Genomic DNA, 8038 nt, shown 5'->3' on the forward strand with positions numbered 1-8038 from the left:
GAGCATTGACTGCTCTTCCCGAGGTCCTGAGTTCAATTCCCAGCAACCGAATGGTGGCTCACAACCATCTGTAATGGGATCTGATGCCCTCTTCTGGTATGTCTGAAGATAGCAACAGTATATTCATATAAATAAAATAAATAAATTAAATCTTTGAAAAAACTAGAACAGGGGGTATGTCCTGTCCCTCCCTGCCAGCATCCTTGCTCTGGCCTGAGGGAAAGTGTGCTTCCTCAGCCCTTGGCTACAGCCTGGCCCGTGGGACCATTTTTGGCCAATGGCAGATGGGTGAAAGTGGTAACAAGCCAACCTCTTGAGTTATGTGGTTTCTTTGCACACTCAACCTTCTCTAGGATGGCTCCACCCTACTGGCCCAATGCCCCTGGAAGATGAAGGACTGGTAAAGCCAGGTCACCCAGACAATCCTTGGCAAGACAAGATATTGTAGCAGCCTGGCTGAGACCTGTAGCAGTCAATTAGCAGAACACTGCCTGCATCTTACATTAGAGGGGGAGACAAGTTTGTACTTACTGATGGCGTCCTAAACAGATGATACCACAGTCCCCTCTTACCCATGGGGAATTCATCCCAAGCCACCCCTCCCCATGCCTGAAACTGCAGATAGTATACCGAGCCCTGTATGAGATGTTTCCCTACCTTCAACTACATTCTGTGAAGCCTTTCAGTGTAGTGCCCTGCCCAGCCTGGCCCTCTAGACTTTGTGCCCTAGTGACATGACTCATCTTATATGTTTGTACTGGTTGATTTTGTGTCGACTTGACACAAGCTAGAGCCATCAGAAAGGAAGGAGCCTCCGTTGAGGAAATGCCTCCATGAGATCCAGCTGTAAGGCATTGTCTTAGTCAGGGTTTGTATTCCTGCCCAAAAGATCATGACCAAGAAGCAAGTTGAGGAGGCAAGGGTTTACTCAGCTTACACTTCCACATTGCTGTTCATCACCAAAGGAAGTCAGGACAGGAACTCATACAGGACAGGAACCTGGAGGCAGGAGCTGATGCAGAGGCCATGGAGGGATGTTACTTACTGGCTTGCTTCCCCTGGCCTGCTCAGCTTGCTATCTTATAGAACCCAAGACTACCAGCCCAGGGATGGCACCACCCACCATGAGCCCTCCTCCCTTGATCACAAACCGAGAAAATGCCTGACAGCTGGATCTCATGGAGGCATTTCCTCAAGGGAGGCTCCTTCCTCTGTGATAACTCCAGCTTGTGTCAAGTTGACACACAAAACCAGCCAGTACAGGCATTTTCTCCATTAGTGATCAATGTGGGAGGACTCTGCCCACTGTGGGTGGTGCCATCCCTGGGCTGGCAGTCCTGGATTCTACAGGAAGGTAGGCTGAATCATGTAAGCAGTGTCCCTCCATGGCCCCTGCATCAGCTCCTGCCTCCAGGTTTCTGCCCTGCTTGAGTTCCTGTCCTGACTTCCTCCAATGATGGACTACAATCTGGAAGTGTAAACCAAAAAGAAAAGAAAAGAAAAAAACCTTTCCTTCCCAGCTTGTTTTAGGTCACAGTGTTTTCACCACACCAACAGAAACCCTAACTAAGACAATTCTGAATTTGTTATGACTGAAAAACACAGTGACTTGAACCACTTACAGTGACAGTAATGTGAATGACCTGGTGGTTGCTGGAGGACCACCAGGCAAGCAGTGCACAGCAGGGACCGCACTGGCCAGGCTGGAAGAGGCACTGCAGGATGTCAGCACACTGCTCAGAACAGCACACAGTTTTCAAGCTTGCAAATGCTTTGTGTCTGGGACTTCCCATTAATGGACTTGACTCGCAGCTCCTGTGAGTATCTGTGACCATGGCTAACAATGGAGTACTACTTAAAGTGAGTGTTTTTGTAACCCTCAAGCTACAGCAGCAACCAGGAGTGAACACAGCATCATTGCTTGCCTCCTTGCTTCTTGGGCTCTTTTCTTTCTTACTCTGAGTCCCAGGTAAGGAGCGCCACTTTCAACACCCAGGTTCTCTGACCCTCTCTCTGGCTTACATTTAAAACAAGCCTGGGACTGACATCCCTGGGAAAGAAAGAGAGGCCAGGCATCTCCTTCCTGGTTCTCCCCTGGGCGGTGGTTCTCACTCGAGTGCCTGCCAAGTGGCTGTCATGGCTCTATTTCTCCCAGTTCTGTCACGTTGCTCTTTCTCCTTCCCAAACAGGATGGCAGTCGTATCGTATCCTGAGTGGCTCGTTCACAGTGTTTCCACATGCCCGTGGTTTCCCTTATAATCTAGCCTACATCTTTGTGAAAGGGCCCTTCATTAGCCTCCCTCAAAATCTCAGCTCAGTGGCTTCCTGTTTTCCTTAGGAAATCTGTCTGTCACAGGGTGTTATCATTAAAAACAAAAAAATGTTGCTGAAGATGCCATCTGACTATAAGACACAGGGTCATTTCCACTCCGTAATGCTCTTGAGTGAGGTCCCTGGTCCTTTAGACAGCTTGTTTGCCTGTCCCTAGCAGGGGTGGCTTCCAAGTAGATTTGGGGAGAGAAGGGGACACTTGGAGTTACAGGTATGAATGTGATGACTGCCCTCACACCGCCCTAAGGTTTTACAAGGGACAGCAGTATAGCATGAGAACAGGCAGATTTCAGACGACCCCGGGGAGCATCAGACAGCAAGAGTGCTTGGAGCCAGAGAAGGGTACAGGCAGCAGAGGGCCCCCAAGATATTTGGATTCTGGGTTCCGTGCTTTTGGGAATGGTTTGCTGTTCTGATTAGCTTTTGTTGACAACTTGACACAACCTAAAGTCACCTGGAAAGAGGGAATCTCTGGTGAAGGACTGCCTCAATCAGACTTGTGTGCAGGTCATTTTCTTAATGCAGGAGGACCCAGGCTACAGTGGGCAGCACCATCCCTAGGCATGTGGGTCTTGGCTGTATAGGAAAGCTAGCTGAGCATGCACCAGGGAGAAAGTCAGAAAGCAGCACTTCTCCATGGAGCCTCCCTCCAGATTCTTTTCTTGAGTCCCTGCCCTGACATCCCTCAGAGATGGACTGTGACCTGGAAGTGTAAGCTAAATAAACCCTTTCCTCCCCGAGTTACTTTTGGTCAGATGTTTTACCATAGCAACAGAGATCAGCCTAAAACAGTAGCCATTGATGGCTGAGAGCTAGCCTGGGCAACTGATGATGGAGAGACAGAGACACAGACAGAGACTGCAGCAATCTCCTTTGGAGACATTTCAAAGCTATGTCTTGTTTTCCCTCTCCACCAGGGGGACATGGAGATGAACAGAACTCTGCAGTCCGGGTGTTGACTTTGCTCCAGGTTCTTTGCCTGGGTAACACGCCTCCAGCTGGATTTCAGCCATGCTCAAGAGGAGCTCAGAGCCAGCAGGCAGCCATGCTGGATGCTTGGATGAGAGTACCGTACTGTGGAATACGGGATGAAGTACCTGGAGCTGTGTGGGACTCAGGGAGAGGTACAGGGAACAGGAAGGCAGATGTGAGGCACCTCAGTCTCAGCCCCTGCTTTGTTCTAGGTGTCTCACTTGCTGTGGCCCCTGGCATTGAGGTGGACTGGTCCTCGATGCTTGGCACCTTCTGGGCTTGGTTTGTTTGTTTGTTGGGTTTGGTTTTGGTTTTGTACAAGGGAAAGAAAAAAAAAACAGTCAATTCCATCAAACTGAGGAGAGCTTAATGCAGCAGCTTAGAGTTACAGAGTATACCAGAGGAGCCAAATAAAAGCCCCATCCTGTTTACACCAGATACATAGTCTGCTCACACAAGGAGGCTACTCTCTCTCTTAGTGGTTTTTCTGTTTGTCATGTTCTTTACAGAAACATTCATTTATGACATTGGCATATTATTAAATAGAATCGGTCTATTTTTTATTTGTTTAGTTTTGCTTATTATTTTTTTTTTTGAGACAAGTTCTTTTCTGTGTAGCCCAGGCTCAATTCTCAATCCTACTGTTTCTGCCTTCGAGTGCTAGGCTTACAGGCATGTGTCACAACTGTTATATTCTCTGTGTCTGTCTCTGTCTCTCTGTCTGTCTCTTTCTCTGTCTCTGTCCCTCTCTGTCCTTCTCCCCTAACCCCTCAATAGATGCCTTGCTGCATATCCCTGGCTGTCCTGGGCCTTGCTATGTAGAGCGGGCTGGTCTCAAACTCAAAGCTTTGCCCCCCTCTGCTGTCCTGAGTGCTGAGACTGAAGGTGTGTACAACCAGGTCTGGTGTGTTATCATTATCTTCCTAAAACAATCCCCACATTAGTCAGTACTTCATGGCTTACAAGAATCGGAAACCCAGTTTAGGGCTGGGAGGTAACACAGTTGGTACAGCGCTTGCCTTTGGAGAATCAGGCTGAGTTGGCTCCCTAGAACTCAAGTGAAAGAAGCCAGGCCCAGCGGGTCGTGTTGTAATCCACCTGCCACAGAGGCAGAAACAGAAAAGCCCTGGTGTTCACTGGCCAGCCAGAGCCCAGGCCAGTGAGAGACCCTGTCTCAAATAACAAGTGACGGCTCCTGTGATGCCTCCTCTTGCCTGTCACCTTGACGAGCTATTATCAACTCGAGTTCCGGCTGCTGTGCAGTCCTGAGAGGGGCTTTCTTGATCAGATTCTCTGAAGCAGGAAGGCCCATCCTCCTGTGGTGGTGGCACCCTCCGTGACAGCTCCGTTTTGTTGGCTTGCCCTTGATCTTGCTGACAAGTCCTCTACTCTGTCACTGCTGCATCCATGGGCTGAAATTAGAACTGTTTCTTTTGTGACTCCAAAAGACTGAAGAGCCGCAGCTGCCTCCAGGATCTCTCAGGCCTTCAGTGTGGTAGTGGGGCTGTCAAGACATCCTACCCTGTGGACTGAGAAACAAACTACTCAGATTCTTGTTCTCTTCACTGGGAGACAGCCACTGTTGAGTTAGCTGGAGCATGTTCTATAAGCCAGCCTAGTAAATCCCTTTTTATTTAATATATTGTATATATACCTATGTGTATGTGTGAATATGTATAAGCATGTATATGCATATAAGCATGTATATGTGTAGATATTTATATGTGCATATATGCATGCAAGTATATATTTATATATGTATATTCATATATGTATATATGTAAATATAAAGGTATATTGATGTATATATGTGTGTAGATGTATAATTGTATATATGTATATATGTAAATGTATATAGATGTGTATTCATATGTATATATATATGTAAATGTGTGTGAATGTATATATATGCAAGTGTATATAGATGTGTATTCATATATATGTATATATATGCAAATGTGTACAGATGTGTATTTGTATGCATACATGTAAGTGTGTATAGATGTATATATGTGCGTGTATGGATGTACATTTGTATATATGTATACCTTCTATCAGTTCTATTCCTCTAGAAAGCCCAGATTAATACAGTGCTTGAGAAACAACAGCCAATGTGTACCTTCGGCCTCCTCATGCACACTTATTACCCTAACACATATATGGATCCCAACATATACACACACATGTACACAGTAAATAAACAAACAAACACATAAATGAAAGAAAGAAAGAAAGAAAGAAAGAAAGAAAGAAAGAAAGAAAGAAAGAGAGAGAGAGAGAGAGAGAGGGAGGGAGGGAGGGAGGGAGGGAGGGAGGAAGGAAGGAAGAAGTAAAGAAACTCATGTTAGACTGACTCAGAGAAACAAGGAACTGGAGATAGAGAGATGGTGCAGGGGACTGGATCTCAGTTCCCAGCATTCACACTTGACAGCACACAGCCATCTGTAACTCCAGCTCCTGTGGGGATCTGATACCCCCTGTGGTCTCCTAGAATACCTCACACATGATGCGCACATACAGACAAGCAGACACACGTAGACACATAAATAAGTGTTCAGTTTAAAGAGTAAGACAACTTTGACAGTACTTCGACAGCCATCCCCCCCATGGTGGCCCCTGGCAATTCCCACAGACTCAACAACCCCAGAAGAAATGAGGGACTCAGTTTTCAGGATCATGGGCTCATAATGTCAGAGATGGCACACCATGGGTGACCAAGCCTCAGCTAGGTGACTATGTCCCCCAGGGAGATCTAGCAGAGAGAGCAGAAACCAATGTACACATTGTCCATGTTTGTTTATTTCAGTAATCCCAGGGCCTTCTAATGCAAGAATGTCTGTGTAAATGACAATCACCACTGTGGACATAAAACCAGGGCCTGGTGGTGCAGGGGGTCATTATATGGACCTTCAGAGGTCTGCTCAGTGTAACTGTCACCAGAGTGACAGACAACAGAAGCTTCACATTCAGCAAAATGACCCAGATCTTTGTTTTGTAACGGGACTAAAATACAGACTCCAGAGACTCAGACCCAGGCAGGCTCTAGGGGTCCTTGTAAGGAAGACCTGGAGAGAGGCAGTGACTTCAGGCTGGGTCCCTAACAGGAGGCGTTGCCACGTCAGTTACAAGTGACAGAAAATATGGCGTGTCAGGTGAGGTAAAGTCACAGAGCACTGAAATAGTGATCGTGGTTTCCTGACTTCAAGTTTGGCTAATCCAGGTGCTCATCGGTCGCCAGGAATGCGCCTGTATGCGCCTACCTCACACAGGCCTGTGTTCCTCTGCCTTGCCAGCATCCTCACCTGATGAGCATCACAGGCCTGGCACCTCTGACCAGCAGTTCCTGCGGGAAGAAGACACCTGCTTCCTGGGATCCCAGCATCCACTTGGACTGTTGAGTTCCCTATACACTCTGGTAACCAGGGTGACGGGAGCAACAGTAGCCAAGTCTGAAGTGTGCCCCTCCCCCGGGGACCAGTGTCTTCAGAAGCTCAAGAACTAGCAAAGGAAAGGGGTGGTCCACAGAGAGGGACGTGCTTGCAGGAAAAAACAACAGATGTCCCCACTTGGAGAGACATGTGAGGTGGGGGTGTGCAGCCCCAAGCTGGGCAGAGACAAAGGCTGGTTAGGGGAGTGGGATGGAAGAAAGGCTTGCCTTGGCATCAGGGATAGGATGGCAGAGACCTTCCCCTGAAGGGGTGCCTCTCACTGCCAGCTGTCAGGAGGTCATTCTCCTTTGTAGGGGCTACAGGCCATCCCCAAAACTGGCTAAAGCTGGAGTCACTAAGAGTGGCTGTTGCCAGAGAGCCTGTACTGGATCCAGCTTTGCCGGGGGAGTGGATCCACCAGGTAATGGGAGCAGACCCAATTGTGGTACTGACTGCATGGATTTTGTTGTTGTTGTTGTTGTTTTTATTTCTTTTTTTTGGTTTTTTGAGAGAGGGTTTCTCTGTGTAGCCCTGGCTGTCCTGGAACTCACTCTGTAGACCAGGCTGGCCTCAAACTCAGAAATCCACCTGCCTCTGCCTCCCAAGTGCTGGGATTAAAGGCGTGCACCACCACTGCCCAGCCTGACTACATGTTTTAACTGAGGCCAGCACCTGCCCTTGTGTTTTTCCTGGGCCTAACTTGGACTCAGTCTGAGAGAAATATGCATATCAGGGCCAAGACTTGACAGAAATGGCTCTGGCCTACAAGGAGGGAAGGAACTTTAAATCTGGTCTGGCCTTTGGCTGGGTGACCTTCACTTAATCACTAACCCTCTCTGAGCCTTCAGATTCCTTATCTATCAAGTGAGGAAGTTGGAACATGGTTCCCAAGTCCCCAATGGGCCTTAATAGCCATTGGATAGTCCTCTACATGAAGGAGACCCTGGCTATGGCACCAAACTTCCCTCCCATTCCTTGTTCCCTGAAGACTCCAGCTCTAGGCTGTGGGTCTCTTTCGGTGCCCTGGAAGGGCTAGGCCAAGGGCAGAGGTGTCTAAGGCATGGTAATTACTGTAAGAGTGGAGTTTAAGCTCTTGGCTTTATAGGGTAGAGGCCTCTGTCAGCAGAAAGCCAAGATCTCCCCGGGTGAGAGTTAATTTCCTCAGTGGCTCGTTTTCCTTCCTCGCCATCATTTTTCCTCAGCTGCTTTATGGCCTCGCAGCCATTTGGAGCAGCAGGCAGTGGCAGCAGCTTCGTGCACAGCAATGGGAAGCCCCCAAGTCCCCCATGTTGGGACTAAAGGGTGGT

General features: G+C 48.1%; 1 long non-coding RNA gene across 2 annotated transcripts; it reads right to left on the reverse strand.

The window, feature by feature from the left end:
* Positions 1-3198: 3198 nt before the first annotated feature.
* 4930526F13Rik (RIKEN cDNA 4930526F13 gene) lies at positions 3199-6717 on the reverse strand. Of its 2 annotated transcripts, none has more exons than NR_167670.1 (2): positions 6606-6717; positions 3199-4832 (listed from the first exon to the last, which is right to left on the reverse strand). It is a non-coding gene; the product is annotated as an RIKEN cDNA 4930526F13 gene (long non-coding RNA). The 2 variants fall into 2 exon arrangements; NR_167669.1 differs by having other exon boundaries at positions 6564-6717.
* Positions 6718-8038: the final 1321 nt, after the last annotated feature.

The sequence above is a fragment of the Mus musculus genome, chromosome 13 (genome assembly GCF_000001635.26).
Source record: "Mus musculus strain C57BL/6J chromosome 13, GRCm38.p6 C57BL/6J".
NCBI classification, from domain to species: Eukaryota; Metazoa; Chordata; class Mammalia; order Rodentia; family Muridae; genus Mus; species Mus musculus.